This window comes from Scyliorhinus torazame, chromosome 10 (genome assembly GCF_047496885.1).
Source record: "Scyliorhinus torazame isolate Kashiwa2021f chromosome 10, sScyTor2.1, whole genome shotgun sequence".
Classification (NCBI taxonomy): domain Eukaryota; kingdom Metazoa; phylum Chordata; class Chondrichthyes; order Carcharhiniformes; family Scyliorhinidae; genus Scyliorhinus; species Scyliorhinus torazame.
The window spans coordinates 69,054,912-69,072,648 of NC_092716.1; the positions used below are offsets into that span (position 1 = coordinate 69,054,912).

Sequence of the window (17,737 nt, forward strand, 5' to 3'; positions counted from 1 at the left end):
GCGTTGAGTACAGTCAACACGTCTGCAACATGTGCCAGGCTCAGTCTGATACAATTTAAGGTTGTGCACCGGGCTCACATGACAGTGGCCCAAATGAGCAGATTCTTTGTGGTGGAAGACGAGTGTGCAAAATGCACGGGAGGACCAGCGAACCATGTCCACATGTCCAAAGCTTCAGGGATTTTGGCAGGGGTTTGTGGACGTCATGGCCAAGGTTTTAAAAACAAGGGTGGCGCTGGGTCCAGAGGTGGCGATTTTCGGGGTGTCGGAAGATCCGGGAATCCAGGAGGAGAAAGAGGCAGATGTTCTGGCCTTTGCTTCCCTGGTAGCCCGGAGACGGATACTATTGGCATGGAGGGACCCAAAGCCCCCAAAGTCAGAGACCTGGCTATTGGACATGGCTAGCTTTCTCTGTGTGGAGAAAATTAAGTTCACCTTGAGAGGGTCACTGTTAGGGTTCACCCGGAGGTGGCAACCGTTCGTTGTCTTCCTTGCGGAAAATTAATCATCAGCAGACCGGGAGGAGGGGGGGTGGGGAGTAGGTTGGGTTAGAGTGTAGGAAAGGTAAATGGTTTTTGCACTATGTTTATGGTTTCATGTATCTTATCTATTTTGTTGTTGTTTCTATACCAAAAATAGCTCAATAAAATGTTTATTAAAAAAGAACTTCGTCTGGCATTTGGCAAGGTCGGCTCATGTGTTCTGATAGATACGGATGTTGTGTCCTTCCCACTTACATCACCGCGTGTTCTTTGTCTACCTCAGGGCCCATTCCTTACCATGGTATTTGTGGAACTTCGCGATTATTGCCCATGGTGGTTCCCCTGAGCTTGTTTTTTGGCGGAGCGACATGTGGGCCCCTCTATTTCTGGAGGTTTTGGCGAAGCCCTCTTCCCAAACCAGTTTTCCGAGCATTTTCAAGATAAATTCTGTTTGGTTCCTTCCCTCTGCGCCCTCTGGTAACCCAATAATCCGAAGGTTCTGTCAATGGGACCTGTTCTCTTGGTCATCCGCCTTCACCTTAGCGTCTTCTGGGTCGTCACCAACCTTGTTACCACGGCCTCAAGCGAAGCGTTCTGCTTGTCCTGGTCAGTGGCCGCTTTCTCCAGGTCTCGAACCTCCAATCTCCGCTCCATCCTGTCCCTCACTCCCTTTGTGGGGGCCAGCCCGGCCTCTACTGCTGACTTCATTGCCGACATGAGATGCTCTCTTGCCACCTCTCTGTGCCTTTGGAGCTCTGGGGAAATAAACTCCATTAGCTGCTCTGTTGACGACTGGGTCGGCATTGGCCACCTTGCCAGGTCTGCCATGTTCAGGTTTGTGTCGCCACGTGGGTCCCCCTGTTCTGGGGTTGGGGGCTTTCTTCCTTTGCTTTTACTGGCCTTGCAGCCTGGCTGCTGGCTCGCCGGCATCTCAATCGGACGGGTTTGGTTTGTTCACTTTTACGTATTTTTGGTTCGACGAGTTAAAAAGATCCAACAAAACGTTTCCAGGAGAGAGCCACATTTTGTGCAACCGCTCATGGCCGCCACCGGAAGTCTAACACACTCCGTCTTAAAAATACATCTTGTTGCGGTCAGTCAAGAGATTAAAAAAGGGGGCAATTATCCGACCTCTCTTCCTGTTCACAACAAGTGGCCTTGACAGCATTCAGTTGTATCAAAACAGAAAGCCGTGGTTAGGCAATAAATGTGGGTCTCATCAACAACAACACACAAAGAATGATCAGCTTCACCATGTTTCTGAAGCTTTAGCCCATTCCCCACTAAAATTATAGAAGGGATATGGGATAACCCTGTGGAACTTGAGGGACAAAATCTCCGGATTTAAATATAACTACAAAGTCATGCAAAGGTTAATTAACCAAAAACTTTACCTTCTCATGTAAAGTATCAGCGGTTAGATCAATTCACCTCATTAGAAAAATGAACCTATGTTTGTTTTGTCAGAAGTATACACCTGGCAGCATGGTGGTGCAGTGGTTAGCACTGGCTGCCTCATGGCGCCATGGTCTCAGGTTCAATCCCAGCTCTGGGTCACTGTCCGTGTGGAGTTTGCACATTCTCCCTGTGTTTGCGTGGGTTTCACCCCCCCAACCCAAAGATGTGCAGGCTAGGTGGATTGGTCATGCTAAATTGCCCCTTAATTGGAAAAAAAAATGAATTGGGTACACTAAATTTTTAAAAAGAAGTATACACAACACAAAACATGCTTCCATAAAATGGCTGAAGGAAGCTGATCAATGATTTGAGTCAGGAAATTTTGGAAACCTTTGGCCCATTCAGTGTCTGAATCGCTTTCATTTTATCAACATTTTTTTAAACTTCTTTGGAGGTGGTGTCTCCATTATTCACAGAGATTCTGCTAGATTGCTGTAAAAGGCTTTGTTCACCACTAAAACATTGTAAATTCTACACATCTAAAAACTTCAGCATCAACACCCAATAATGATGGTCTTCATACCTAAATGGAATGACATTAATTGTCATAAGTACTTGATTCCATCACCTGATAAGGTGAAAAAGACAATTGGGTTGATCAGCTTTATCCAAATAGTATAACAGTTAAAAGAACAAAGCCAGACTTTTGCAATCCATTTGAACATTATATTTATTTAAGTTATTTATTTAATAGGGACAAGCAGCATTCGGATTTGTGTTTGGAAATGTTATTCTCGTAAACATTTTCATTCACCAGTTATTCATTTAATTAGGATTGACTGTACTTCTAAAAAGTCTATGTGCACACACGTAAAACACATAATAAACGACCTCCAAGAGTTTTCAGAAAGCAAAGACAAGTTAGCATTCTCTGGAATGTTTTTTCCCCCCACAAAGATATGGAGCACCATTGAACATTGGAGGCTAATGTAATGTGACTTTCATTTCATATCGCTCCCACATTAGAAATGAAGACTTTGGCTAGTATGTTGTCAACTACAGGAAAATAAATAATCCTGCTTGGGACCATTCAGTCGTGTTTCCTGTTGTGAAGTAGGACCAAGGAAAAGCAATTATTTAGAAAAATATCTTCTTAACAGTTTCCCATCCCTGGTCAATAGTCACTTCCCCTTGGTCTCCTTGTAGCATCAGGGAACATTAGTGGGTGGTCCCCATCATTTAGAGAACAAATCTATTAGTCTGCAGTGAGCAGACTGGCAGTACAATTCCAGGTAAACTCTTTGTCACTAAAATGGCAGTCACATTGTTTTACTTTAATTTCCACCCTCTTGTAATAACTTTATGTTGACTATAATGTCTTCCTTCATACAATAAAGCTGAGACAATTGCATCGCATAATAGTGGAAAAGAATACAATTTTGGAAACTGAACACTACATTTCCAAGATATCTGCCACACACCTTAAATGAGGGCAAAATATGGGGCACGATTCTCTGTAATGGAGACAGAGTGTTCGTGCCATCATGAACGCCGTCGAGGTTCACGGCGGTGCGAAACGGCCCCTATCCCGACCGATTCAAGGCCCGAAAATGAGCTAGTAGTGGCACCGTGACATTTACGCGCACCAGGCCTTGGCGCCGCGTAAAGGCGGCGCCGCATACATGACGCAGCTAGCGCTGCATAACTGCCGTCACCCGTGCATGCGCAGGTTGGCCGGTGCCAACCTACGCATGCGTGGTTGCCATCCTCCCCGAGGTCCGCCCCGCAAGAAGATGTCCGACAGATCTTGCGGGGCTGCGGAAGAAAGGAGGTCCTCCTTCAGAAGATGCCGGCCCGACGATCGGTGGGCACCGATCGCGGGCCAGACCCCATTTGAAGCCCCCCCCCCCCCGGTGCAGGATCCCCCCCTCCCCCCACCCGCAGGCCGCCCCCCCCCCCCATCATTCCCGGGCTGTTCCCGCCGGCAGCGACCTGGTGTGGACGGCGCCGGGGGGGGAACCCTCCATTTTGGGCAGGCCGCTCGGCCCATCCGGCACTGAGAATTGCGGGGGTACTGGTGAATCGCCATTCTGGCTGTCTCGGGCGATTCACTGGACCGCGCCGTGCAAGACGCGATTGTGCCGATCTGGCCGCTTCCGTGTATCGCGGCAGGGCGTCGGACCGGCGTCATGGGAAAATTTGGCGACCCAGGCGATTCTCTGAAACGGCGCGGGAGCAGAGAATCGCGCCCCCAGTCATTTATACTGTTTTATTGATCCTCCAGCACATGCAAATGGCCACTCTTCACATCAGTCCGGTGAATTTCAACTGTCTTTTTCAACTGTCGAATAGCCGAGGTAGAATAGATCACAGATATATATAGAGTGAAAACATCCCCTCAAATAAAATCTTTGTAATTCTTCATATTTAGTTAGTGAAAGCCAGTCGCAAAAGATCAATATGTGTGCAAGAGGTCGAGAGTAAAAAGATAGCAAGTGGACTAGTACCAACTTCACAAGTGATCACATTTACCATCGATGAGTGCTTCGGTGCAGAGGGATCTGGTTGTCCTAGGGTGTCCTACATGAATCGCAGGTACCTCAGGTAATAAGGAAGGCAACTGGAATTTTGGTCCTTATAGCTAAAGGAATAGAGTATGAAAGTAGGGAAGTGTTGCTGCAACTGCACAAGGTATTGGTGAGACTGGAACTGAAGTACTGTGTATAGTTTTGGTCCCCTCATTTGAGGAGGGATATAGTTGCATTAGAGGCCGTTCAGAGGAGGCTCACTAGATTGATTTCAGAGATGAGGGGTTTGTCTTATGAAGAGAGGTTGAGCAGTTTAGGCCTATACTCTCTGGAGTTTAGAAGTATGAGAGAAGATCTAATTGAGGTGTATAAAATGATAAAAAGTATTGACAAAATAGACATAGAGCATATGTTTCCTCTTGTGTGGAATCTAGAGCAAGAGGTCATAGTTTTAGGCTAAGGAGTAGTAGAATTAGAGACAAGGAGAAAATACTCTTTCAAAGGGTTGTGAATCTGTGGAATTCACTACCCTAGAGTGCGGTGGATGCCGGGACATTGAGTAAATTTAGGGAGGATTTAGATAGATTTTTAATTAGCAATGGGTCGAAGGGTTATGGAGAACGGGCAGGAAAGTTGAGTGAGGCCAAGATGAGATCAGCCATGACTGTATTGACTAGCGGAGTAGGGCGGCAGGGTGGCGCAGTGGTTAGCACTGCTACCCTATGGCACTGAGGACCCGGATTTGATCCTGGCCCCGGGTCATTGTGAAGTCATCCCACATGCCTGGTGATGTCATCCTCACCACAATCTCTATTCCCCAGGCCCCTGACTTCATCCCCTTTCCCATTTTAGACTAAATCAGATTGGATATCAAACCTGAAATCTTACTTAGATGCACAGCAGGACTTAAAGTGCCATCTATTTAGCAACCAATCTAATGAAGAAGTTAACCACTCCGTTTCCTCTCCGATTGCATTTTTCAGCCACTGCGAGTGGAGGACGTGGGCTGGTGCTCAGGCAGAGGATGTCTGAGTACTCAACCTTTCTTCCAAGTGTTAAGACGAAAATAAATAAATAAAACCAATTTTTTCAAACTAAGTAACATAACAAATGTCCTAGCTATTCAACAGATGCCTACGTGCAAAGAACCTGGGGCGAAATTCTCCGTTATTGGCGGAAACTCCGCCGATCGGCGCAAAAAACGGCGCAAATCCCACTTGCGTCACGTCATAAAAATGGGCCGATAGTCTGCGGCCCGAAATGGGCTAGCAGCGACGTAACGGGATCCGCGCTTGCGCAGTGGTTCACGCCGTGCAGCGTCATTACGCGCTGCACGGCGTGACGGCTCATAAGGCCGCGCAGCTCCCCCCCACCCGACCGGAACAGCCGACCGCAACACCCGACTTGATGGCTGGCCGTCGCTCAGCCCCGAGGTTCAGAGTCACGCGATGTGGAGGCGCTCCTGGATGCGGTGGAGCAGAGGAGGGACGCCCTGTATCCGGGCACGGCCGCAGAGTTGCCCCACGCCACAGCCGGCGTCTGTGGAGGGAGGTGCAGAGGCCGTCACCGCTGTGGCCCTAACACCACGGACAGGCACCCAGTGCCACAAGAAGGTGAACGACCTCGTCAGAGCTGGCAGGGTGAGCGTCCCCCATATCCCCCATATCCCCCATATCCCCCCTCCCCATATCCCCCCCTCCCCCATATCCCCCCTCCCCATATCCCCCATATCCCCCTCCCCCATATTCCCCCTCCCCATATCCCCCCCTCCCCCATATCCCCCCTCCCCCATATCCCCCATATCCCCCCTCCCCCATATCCCCCATATCCCCCCTCCCCCATATCCCCATATTCCCCCCTCCCCCATATCCCCCATATCCCCCATATCCCCCCTCCCCCATACCCCCCCTCCCCCTTATCCCCCCTCCCCCATATCCCCCATATCCCCCTCCCCCATATCCCCCCTCCCCCATATCCCCCATATCCCCCCTCCCCCATATCCCCATATTCCCCCCTGCCCCCATATCCCCCATATCCCCCATATCCCCCCTCCCCCATATCCCCCCCCTCCCCCATATCCCCCCTCCCCCATATCCCCCCCTCCCCCATATCCCCCATATACCCCCTCCCCCATATCCCCCCCCTCCCCCATATCCCCCCCTCCCCCATATCCCCCCTCCCCCATATCCCCCCTCCCCATATCCCCCCTCCCCCATATCCCCCATATCCCCCCTCCCCCATATCCCCCCTCCCCATATCCCCCATATCCCCCCTCCCCCATATCCCCCATATCCCCCCCCCTCCCCATATCCCCATATCCCCCCTCCCCCATATCCCCCATATTCCCCCCTCCCCCATATCCCCCATATCCCCCATATCCCCCCTACCCCATATCCCCCCCTCCCCCATATCCCCCCTCCCCCATATCCCCCATATCCCTCTCCCCCATATCCCCCCTCCCCATATCCCCCATATCCCCCCTCCCCCATATTCCCCCCTCCCCCATATCCCCCCCATATCCCCCCTCCCCCATATCCCCCCCTCCCCCATATCCCCCCTCCCCCATATCCCCCCTCACCCATATCCCCCATATCCCCCCTCCCCCATATCCCCCCCTCCCCCATATCCCCCATATCCCCCCTCCCCATATCCCCCATATCCCCCCTCCCCCATATCCCCATATCCCCCCTCCCCCATATCCCCCATATTCCCCCCTCCCCCATATCCCCCATATCCCCCCTCCCCCATATCCCCCCTCCCCCATATCCCCCCTCCCCCATATCCCCCATATCCCCCTCCCCCATATCCCCCCTCCCCCATATCCCCCATATCCCCCCTCCCCCATATCCCCCATATTCCCCCTCCCCCATATCCCCCATATCCCCCATATCCCCCCTCCCCCATATCCCCCCCTCCCCCATATCCCCCCCTCCCCCATATCCCCCCTCCCCCATATCCCCCATATCCCCCCTCCCCCATATCCCCCCTCCCCCATATCCCCCATATCCCCCCTCCCCCATATCCCCCCTCCCCCATATCCCCCATATCCCCCCCTCCCCCATATCCCCATATCCCCCCTCCCCCATATTCCCCATATCCCCCCTCCCCCATATCCCCCCTCCCCCATATCCCCCATATCCCCCCTCCCCCATATCCCCCATATCCCCCCTCCCCCATATCCCCCATATCCCCCCTCCCCCATATCCCCCCTCCCCCATATCCCCCATATCCCCAAGTGAATCCAGCCCTAACCTTAACCTCTGCAATGCACGCGCAACCGATGGCGTGCATTCATATACCTGCCTAACACTGTTGCCTTTTACCCCTGCCACCACCCCCCCCCCGCCCCCAGGAGAAGCGCGCACACAACAATAGGGAGCATGTGAGGACTGGAGGAGTGCCCGCTGATGAGAGGCCACTGACCGTACACGAGGAAAGGGCCCTGGAACTGGCTGGCGGACCTGAGGACCGGGAGGTTGCTGATGCAGAGGTCGGGGCCCCCACGAGCAAGTGAGCCACCAACAGCCCGTCCCCATATCCCCCCTCCCCTATATCCCCCTCTCCCGTATCACCTGATCACTGCCTGATGTCTAACCATGCATGCTTCATTGTGTATCGCAGGACCAAACGTCCAGGCACCCATCCCCGCAGATGCAGACCGCCCGCAGGATGCCCCTCGGAGACCACGGGAGACGGAGAGACCCGCACCCTCCAGCATGCGACGCCCGCAGGATGCCCCTCCGAGACCACGGGAGACGGAGAGACCCGCACCCTCCAGCATGCGACGCCCGCAGGATGCCCCTCGGAGACCACGGGAGACGGAGAGACCCGGACCCTCCAGCATGCGACGCCCGCAGGATGCCCCTCGGAGACCACAGGAGACGGAGAGACCCGCACCCTCCAGCATGCGACGCCCGCAGGATGCCCCTCGGAGACCACGGGAGACGGAGAGACCCGAACCCTCCAGCATGCGACGCCCGCAGGTTGCCCCTCGGAGACCACGGGAGACGGAGAGACCCGAACCGTCCAGCATGCGACGCCCGCAGGATGCCCCTCGGAGACCACGGGAGACGGAGAGACCTGGAGCAACAGGGAGACGACACCCTCGTCACGTGCGGGAGCGACCACCCAGCGATGAGGGGGGCAGCCACAGGCCCCCGTCACATCCGAGCCAGGACACCACTACCCAGGACACCACTATCCAGGACACCCCTACCCGGGACACCACTACCCAGGACACCCCTACCCGGGACAGCACTACCCGGGACAGCACTACCCGGGACAGCACTACCCAGGACACCCCTACCCGGGAAGACGAAATACCGGACAGTGACTCAGAGTGGATGGGTGGAGACGAACCCCCACCCCAAAGTGCCATGGACTCAGAGTGGGACGAAGAGCACGACACAACGCCACTGCTGTCACCAACACCCTCCACCATCGCAGAAACACTCACCACGGTTGGGCACTTTAGTGATGAGGCGTCTGGTACACTCACTGGTGCGCACAACACAGCCGTCCCGGTACAGCAGGTGGAGGTAGGAGCAGCAGAGGGACCGGGCGGTCGGAGGGCAGCCCAGGCCAAGCGAACATCTGCCGCCCAGATGGATCCCGGGTTCCTGCAGTTACCACACCCACACATAGATCCGATGCAACCACCGACACGGAGACGAGCGAATAGGGTGACGGGTGGCTTGCGGCGGCTGCGGTCGCAGGTGGAGGAGTCCACCCGCGTCCAGGAGCTGGGAGTGGTCCCGGTCATGCGTGCCACCCAGGCTGACACCGCACGGGTGGCGTCCGCGGTGGAGGCAATGGGTGCGACGGTGTCAGACATGGGGAACGGTTTGCGAGGCCTGGGGCCTTCCGTGCAGGCGGCGTCTGTGGCCCAGGAAATGGCTGCCCTCTCACAGGAGGCCATGAGCCAGTGCCAGCGCCAGATGGCAGAGGCGCTCAACGCCATAGCCCAGTCTCAGCAGGCCATGGCCCAGTCTCAGCAGGCCATAGCCCAGTCTCTGCAGGCCATGGCCCAGTCTCTGCAGGCCATGGCCCAGTCTCAGCAGGCCATCGCTGAGGGCATCGGCGCCAGTGGCCATGTGCGAGCTGGCGTCGCACTGTCGCAGACAGGGTTCGACAACCCCCTGGGCTCCATGGCTGCAAACCTGCAGACCCCTGTCGATACCAGCACGGGCCTCCAGGACTGGCAGCGCCAGATGTCGGGGGCGCGTCGGATGGCCAGTCCGTTCGCATCCCCCACCCATGTAGAGGCCTGGGGGCCATCGGGCACCCCGAGGGAGGAGGAGGTGGTGTGGTCCGTCCCGGCTCCCTCTGTAGGGGAGGTCCCGGTACACCGCGACACCTCGGACTCCCCCCCTTCCGTCCCAGGTGCATCGGGTGGGCAACGGGCAGGACAGGCTGGCAGCTCGCCATCCCAGTCGCCCGGGCCGCAGCCTGGCCCATCTAGGCCAGGACGCCCCAGGAAACGGCCGCCAAAGGGATCCAGTGTCAGAGGGCAGGAATCACAGGAGTCCACCTCCAGTTCTGCTGTACCGTCTGGGGAACCACGTAGACGTAGTCAAAGGGCCCGTAAGGCCAAACAATTAGACACTGAGTAAGTTGGCACGGGTGCAGGGCACAGATGAGTTTTAGGCGCTAGGGCACGTGCATGAACTCCTTTGGTTATTAAAGTCAATGTTACACCTACCGAAGCTGCCTTTGTGCTCTGTCCAAAGTGTGCGGGGGTGTCATGTACGTTGAGCGCAAGTGTGTGTGTGAGGGGTGGTCTTACCTCAGCCCCAGGTGAGTCTGCCCCCTTCCCCCTGGGCCGCCATCAACATCCCCCGGGCAGAGGACGGGACCGTGCGCTGCAGTGTCACAGCCGCATGCAGGGATGGTCCGGGTGGATGGTGGTACTGTGGCCATGGGTCAGACATAGTCCAACGATGTAGAGCCAGGAGCTCATCGGAGGCGGATTGTCATCATTCTCCATGGCCTGCGATAGACACGCGTCCACCCGCAACTGGGTGAGCCCGGCCCGTTGTGCCGCCGGTGGATCGGCAATTGGGAGTGGGGGGGTGGTGTGCATGCGGGTGGGGTGTGTGGGGTTGGGGAGGGGGGTGATGGTGCTGGGTGGATGGATGGGTGGGGGGTGTGGGTGGTCGGCTGTTGTCATGGTGTGCGGTCTGTGGCCATACTACCCGATTCCCACGCCCATCTAGTCAGTGAAGCGGGCGTCTATCAGTCTGTCCCGTGCCCGCTGGGCCAGCCGGTAACGGTGGACAGCCACCCGTCTGTGTCTACCCCGTCTGCCCTGACCATTGCCCCCATCCCCCTCATCTGGGGAGGACTGGGCCTCTTCCTGCTGCTCCTCCACTCCGCCCTCCTCTGCCTGCGGCACATCGCCCCTCTGCTGGGCTATGTTGTGCAGGACGCAGCACACCACAATGATGCGGCCGACCCTATCTGACCGATACTGGAGGGCGCCCCCAGAGAGGTCCAGGCACCTGAAACGCATCTTCAGCACGCCAAAGCACCTCTCGATCACTCCCCTTGTCGCTACATGGGCATCATTGTAGCGGTTCTCCGCCTCATTGCGTGGCCTCCGTATAGGCGTCATCAGCCACGATCGCAATGGGTAGCCCCTGTCGCCCAGCAACCAGCCCCTCAGCCGGGGATGGCGTCCCTCGTACATGCCGGGGATGGATGACCGCGACAACACGAATGAGTCGTGTACACTGCCTGGGTAACGGGCGCAGACGTGCAGGATCATCATGCGGTGGTCGCAGACCACCTGTACGTTCATCGAATAGGTCCCCTTCCTATTAGTGAACACGGCCCTGTTATCTGCAGGTGGCCGCACGGCGACGTGCATCCCATCGATCGCGCCCTGGACCATGGGGAACCCGGCAATGGCAGAGAAGACCACGGCCCGGGCATCTTGGCTGGCCCGGTCCACGGGGAAGCGGATGTAGCGGTGCGCCATGGCATAAAGGGCATCTGTCACTGCCCGGATGCACCGATGCACCGATGTCTGCGATATGCCGGACAGGTCCCCACTCGGTGCCTGGAATGACCCCGTTGCATAAAAGTTCAGGGCCACCGTAACCTTGACGGACACGGGGAGAGGGTGTCCCCCGCCAGTGCCACGCGGTGACAGGTGTGCCAGCAGGTGGCAGATGTGTGCCACGGTTTCCCGGCTCATCCGGAGTCTCCTCCTGCATTCCCGGTCCGTGAGGTCCTGGTATGACTGCCGGGGCCGGTACACACGGGGCGCCCTCGGGTGCCTCCGTTGCCGTGGGGCCGCGACGTCCTCCTCCCCCTCCTCGTCCTGTCGGTCAGGTGTCCCTCCAGCCTGGGCGGCTGCCGCCTGCCCCTCTGCGGCAGCCTGCGCCGCCTCTCTGGCACGCTCCTCCTCCTCCTCCTCCTCCTCCTCCTCATCATCCAGGGCAACATAGACATGAGCGGCTGCCACCACGGCGGCCAACATCGCTGGATGATCTGAAAACATGACGACCTGGTGGGGGGGAGGGGAACGACGACATGTCATCATTGCCCATATCCCCTCCTCCCCCCAGCCAGGTGGCATGGACCGCATGGGTCCAACTGTTGGAGGCTGGCACCTGGCCAGGTGGACCAACTCATTTGCCCTCCCATCACCCACCCCGGCACGGACCCCCCCCCAACCTCCACCCCGGCACGGAACCCCTCCCCAACCCCCAACCTCCACCCCGGCACGGACCCCCCCCCCCAATCTCCACCCCGGCACGGACCCCCTCCCCAACCCCCAACCTCCACCCCAGCACGGACCCCCCCCCAACCTCCACCCCGGCACGGAACCCCTCCCCAACCCCCAACCTCCACCCCAGCACGGACCACCCCCCAACCTCCACCCCGGCACGGAACCCCTCCCCAACCCCCAACCTCCACCCCGGCACGGACCCCCCCCCCCAACCTCAACCCCGGCACGGACCCCCTCCACAACCCCCAACCTCCACCCCGGCACGGACCCCCTCCCCAACCCCCAACCTCCACCCCAGCACGGACCCCCCCCCCCAACCTCCACCCCGGCACGGAACCCCTCCCCAACCCCCAACCTCCACCCCAGCACGGACCCCTCCCCAACCTCCACCCCGGCACGGAACCCCTCCCCAACCCCCAACCTCCACCCCGGCACGGACCCCCCCCAACCTCCACCCCGGCACGGACCCCCTCCCCAACCCCCAACCTCCACCCCAGCACGGACCCCCCCCCCAACCTCCACCCCGGCACGGAACCCCTCCCCAACCCCCAACCTCCACCCCAGCACGGACCACCCCCCAACCTCCACCCCGGCACGGAACCCCTCCCCAACCCCCAACCTCCACCCCGGCACGGACCCCCCCCCCCAACCTCAACCCCGGCACGGACCCCCTCCACAACTCCCAACCTCCACCCCGGCACGGACCCCCTCCCCAACCTCCACCCCGGCACGGACCCCCTCCCCAACCTCCACCCCGGCACGGACCCCCCCCCAACCTCCACCCCGGCACGGACCCCCTCCCCAACCCCCAACCTCCACCCCGGCACGGACCCCCTCCCCAACCCCCAACCTCCACCCCAGCACGGACCCCCCCCCCCAACCTCCACCCCGGCACGGAACCCCTCCCCAACCCCCAACCTCCACCCCAGCACGGACCCCCCCCCAACCTCCACCCCGGCACGGAACCCCTCCCCAACCCCCAACCTCCACCCCAGCACGAACCCCCCCCCCCCCAACCTCCACCCCGGCACGGACCCCCCCCCCAACCTCCACCCCGGCACGGACCCCCTCCACAACCCCCAACCTCCACCCCGGCACGGACCCCCTCCCCAACCTCCACCCCGGCACGGACCCCCTCCCCAACCTCCACCCCGGCACGGACCCCCCCCCCAACCTCCACCCCGGCACGGACCCCCTCCCCAACCTCCACCCCGGCACGGACCCCCCCCCCAACCTCCACCCCGGCACGGACCCCCTCCCCAACCCCCAACCTCCACCCAGGCACGGACCCCCTCCCGGCACTCCCCCGGAGCCCAGCCTACTCTAACCACCCCCCCCCCCCCCCGCCGCACACACACACAAGCCGAGACACACCTCTCCTCAGGCAATCAGTCTGCGGCCACGCCATTTCCTGCCCAGAGCCAACCCCCCAGGCCGTCACTCACCTCCTCGCTGGTCGGCGTGAGCCTGGAGCACCGGGTCACGCCGATGAAAAGGAGGTTTGATTGACGTCGACGTGAACGGTCATCACGTCGACGGGACTTCGGCCCATCCGGAAGGGAGAATATCGGCAGGCCGAAAATCGGCTGCCTTGCGCAGACCCGTGACATTCTCCGCGGCAGCGGCGCCATTAACGCCCCGCCGACTTTTCTCCCTTCGGAGACTTCGGCGGGGGCGGGGGCGGGATTCACGGCGGCCAACGGCCATTCTCCGACCCGGCGGGGGGTCGGAGAATGACGCCCCTGGGTTCAATCCTGGCCCCGAGTCACTGTCCATGTGGAGTTTGCACATTCTCCCTGTGCCTGCATGGGTTTCACTCCCACTCTAAATTGCCCCTTAATTGGAAAAAAATAATTGAGTACTCTAAATTTTTTTTAAAAAGCTATTCAGCTGAGACAGAAATGTGTCATGAAACTCATTTGAAAGGTCATACAGTTTATAAGTAGTTTGTAGTGGATGTAATATTGCCCCAAGACATACTCTGAAGAATACTGAATCTAGATGCTGAAGATGTGGACAGATGTTTTCACTTCTATACAATGTGTTTGATACATGGAATGGAATATTCCTTATATATTGTAAATTGTTACTGTCACAAATTAATTTACATTTTAAAAGTAAATACTGGGTTAAGAGAATTTTGTGTCAGAAAATCACACGAATTATGTTATTTCATTGCTGCACAATTCAATGGACAATCTGTCTACCTGCACCTGAAATTCCTGAAGACTCAGATCATTTGGCACAGTTGCCATAAGTTGGGATGGTGTTGGTTACAGAACACGACTGTTAAAGAAGTCTTCATTGTCTTCTGTATGTAAACAGCAAGTCTTTATTAACTGTTCGGAACTATATAAATATAGAGTAAAAGAGCTATCTCCAACCATAAGTCTTAACATATCTCTGGCCAACACTACACTGACCTTAGGTCTGGGACATGGCCTTCACACATGTGCTTTGACAAAGAGTCATCGGACTCGAAAATTATGTGTTGGGTGTTCTGGATCACAAACAGGTCACCAACACTGGAAGTGATGCAACTCTATTTTATTATAAGGTTAACTATATTAACATACTTGAACTGTGGGTAAATGCAATACCAGCTTTAACTGTTGACCCTTGTCTAGTCCTAACCAGGTGTTGCACTCAGCACATGGTGAATGTCTGTGTTGCAGGCTGTGAGCTTTGTGCTCCGAGCTGGCTGCTACTAGAATGAGCGGGAACTCTCCTGTCCCTGTCTTTATAGTGCGTGTGCTCTCACTGGTGATTGGCTGCGGTGTTGTGTATGCTGATTGGTCCCACTGCATGTCCATCATGTGTGTGGTGTGTGTCTGCACCATAATATACTGGTGTATATTATGACATCCCCCTTTTATATAAAGAATATGTGCCTGCGTGACAATAAATATTGTGTAGTGAATGTCCCTGACTATGTGTGTGCATGTTATTTACATGAGTTTGTACATGAGGCTAATCTATTTACACGGAAGGTGCCTGGTGCCGAGAAATAACAAATGAACATTATATACAAACTACTGGAACGATGAAACAGGATAACAGAACAGATCAAAGAGTCCAACATCGTAAAACTCATAAGTCAAGTCTCTGAGGTGGGCGACGAATTCTGGTTGACCGTCAGGGTGGCATATCACTCGTCGTCTGGATCAATGCTGTGCACTGACAGCGGCTGGTGGTTTTGATTCGGGGATAGCCTGTGCTGTGTTATAACAGCGACTCGAAAAGGCTCCCTCGGGTCCCTCGTGTCACTGGTCTGCGGGAAGTCGGAATTGGACCCGATTTGGGGGTAGGTAACTGCTTGTTGCAGGGTTCTTCGAGGTTTCATTTCATTTCCTGGTTCAATTTGAGGCATTGTGCTGTCATTTCAGGTGAAGGAAGGTTGTTTTACAGCTTTAAAAGATTTTTTCTTTGATCTGGGACGTTTCCCCTTTAAATGGGCGTGGTCCGGGGCCTCTGACGTCATGGACGCGTGTGACGTAGCACGTAGGCGACGTTTGCACATGCGCAGATCGTGGTTTCCTTTACTGATGCCCGTTTCGTGATTGCGCATGTGCAGCGCAACTGCGGTCCCTTTAGAAAGATGGCCGCCGACCAAAAATCGTTCTCTGCTCCAGGATTTCGGCCTCGAGGTGAGTACTGGCTCTTCTCTTACCTTTCCTTGCTGGTTGGAGTGTGTTTTCCTCACAGTATTTGCCGAATTTGTCCAGGGACTGCCTGGAAGTCGCTCCTGTTTTGCCCCTTGGAGAACTTGAATTTGTTGAAGATTTCTTCTACTCTGGCACCGACGATGGTGAGGAGAAGCTCTGTTTTTTCAGGATTGGCCAGGTCTTCTAGTTCGCTGCAAGCAGGAAGATTTCAAACTTTTGCCGGAATGCCCCCGCCCAGTTTTCACGGAGATCGTCGTGGCACTGGAGCTGCTGCGGAACCCGGATCTTGAACATCTAGCCTGGGTATCGTTGCTGGTTGTCACTGTACGCTGAGGTGCCGGCGATGCGCGAGCGGCGGCGGCGGGGTTGATGTTCGCCATACTTCAGGATGCCAGAAAGCAACCACTCCTTGTACCATGATGTGTTGGCGTTCTGGATCACAAACAGGTCACCAACACAGGAAGTGTTGCAACTCTATTTTATTATAATGTTAACTATATTAACATACTTGAACTGTGGGTAAATGCAATACCAGCTTTATTGTTGACCTTGTCTAGTCCTAACCAGGTGATGCACTCAGCACATGGTGAATGTCTGTGTTGGCAGGCTGTGAGCTCTGTGCTCCGAGCTGGCTGCTGCTAGAATGAGCGGGAACTCTCCTTACCCTGTCTTTATAGTGCATGTGCTCTCACTGGTGATTGGCTGTGGTGTTGTGTCCCCACTGCATGTCCATCAGTGTGTGTCCTGCACCATGATATACTGGTGTATATTATGACAGAAACGTTAGCTCTTTTCTCTCCTTACAGATGCTGCCAGACCTGCTGAGATTTTCCAGCATTTTCTCTTGCCTCTTACATCATTGTTTGAACAGTACTGCACTCAGTCCGCATTAACCCCGCTTGTCCCAGACCCTTCTGCTATACTTTCCCTCAAGTCTGTATTCGTAGATATGGAGTTACTTTACTTCAAATCTTACAATGTTATAAGTCTTATGCATTTACCTTGTAGTTGCATCCTGAATGCTGTTACAACATTGCTGCTATTACAGTATTCACATTAAAAAACATTTGCAGCACTCCATATCTCTTTCAAGTCCTTAACGTTAGGAGTTTAGTGGCCCTGGAAGCCTTATATCCTTCCAAATTTTGTGGCATTCTGTCAGGAGAGTGGTAGGCTCTGTTGGTTCTGATTCTTGTTGTTGTCTTCAGCATTGGAATGACAGTTGGGCATGCTTTGATTATTTTCTTCTCTTGCTTTAGGTTGAACTATGTCTGGGTTATTTCGACAAACCTCTGCCCTTAGCTTCCAAGCTCTTCTCTCTGGAGATTTTTCGCAGCAAATTTTTTCAACATCTGTAGCTTCAGTTCCGGAAACTTCTTTCAATTCCCAATCCATTGAAAGTGCCCTTTTTCTTAGTCTTTCAGAATTTCTGTGAGGATGAGGATTTTTGAGCCCCCTGCTTCCATCATGTTGGGATGGTGTTGGTTGCAGAACTTGTCTACCATAGTCTTCTGTCTGTAAACAACAAGTCTTAATATTAACTACTTGTAAACTATATACAGATATACAGCAAAGTGCACAGGCACGGAACTATCTGCATCTTAGGTCTTAACACGTCTTTGGCCAACACCGCACTGAGGTTAGATCTGGGTCATGTGCCTTCTACATCACTGTGTGGGTTGTGCGTATTCAAGTCTCACATTAACCTTGTATATACCAGAACCATTGACTGCACTGTGTGCTGAACGGAGCTGAAATGGTCCCCTGAGGGAAATGAAAAAGTCACAGACCCATATTTTTAGTGGAGTTGAGAAGATTCAGCAGACCTTTAAGAATGCCAAATATTCCAATCTTCATCGCAAGGCATTTTTTAGGAAGATGAAATGCGGCGATCTCGGGTTTTATATGGGCCGGGAAATCCCCGAGGGG

At 55.3% G+C, this 17,737-nt stretch overlaps 1 long non-coding RNA gene across 1 annotated transcript in view; it reads right to left on the reverse strand.

Annotated features, from left to right (window-relative positions):
- Positions 1 to 16,535: 16,535 nt before the first annotated feature.
- The window catches only part of LOC140430634 (uncharacterized), a 28,324-nt gene continuing 27,122 nt past the window's right edge, over positions 16,536 to 17,737 (reverse strand). The window contains exon 3 of the long non-coding RNA XR_011949479.1: positions 16,536 to 17,323. This is a non-coding gene — a long non-coding RNA (uncharacterized lncRNA). The remainder of the gene's footprint in view (positions 17,324 to 17,737) is intronic.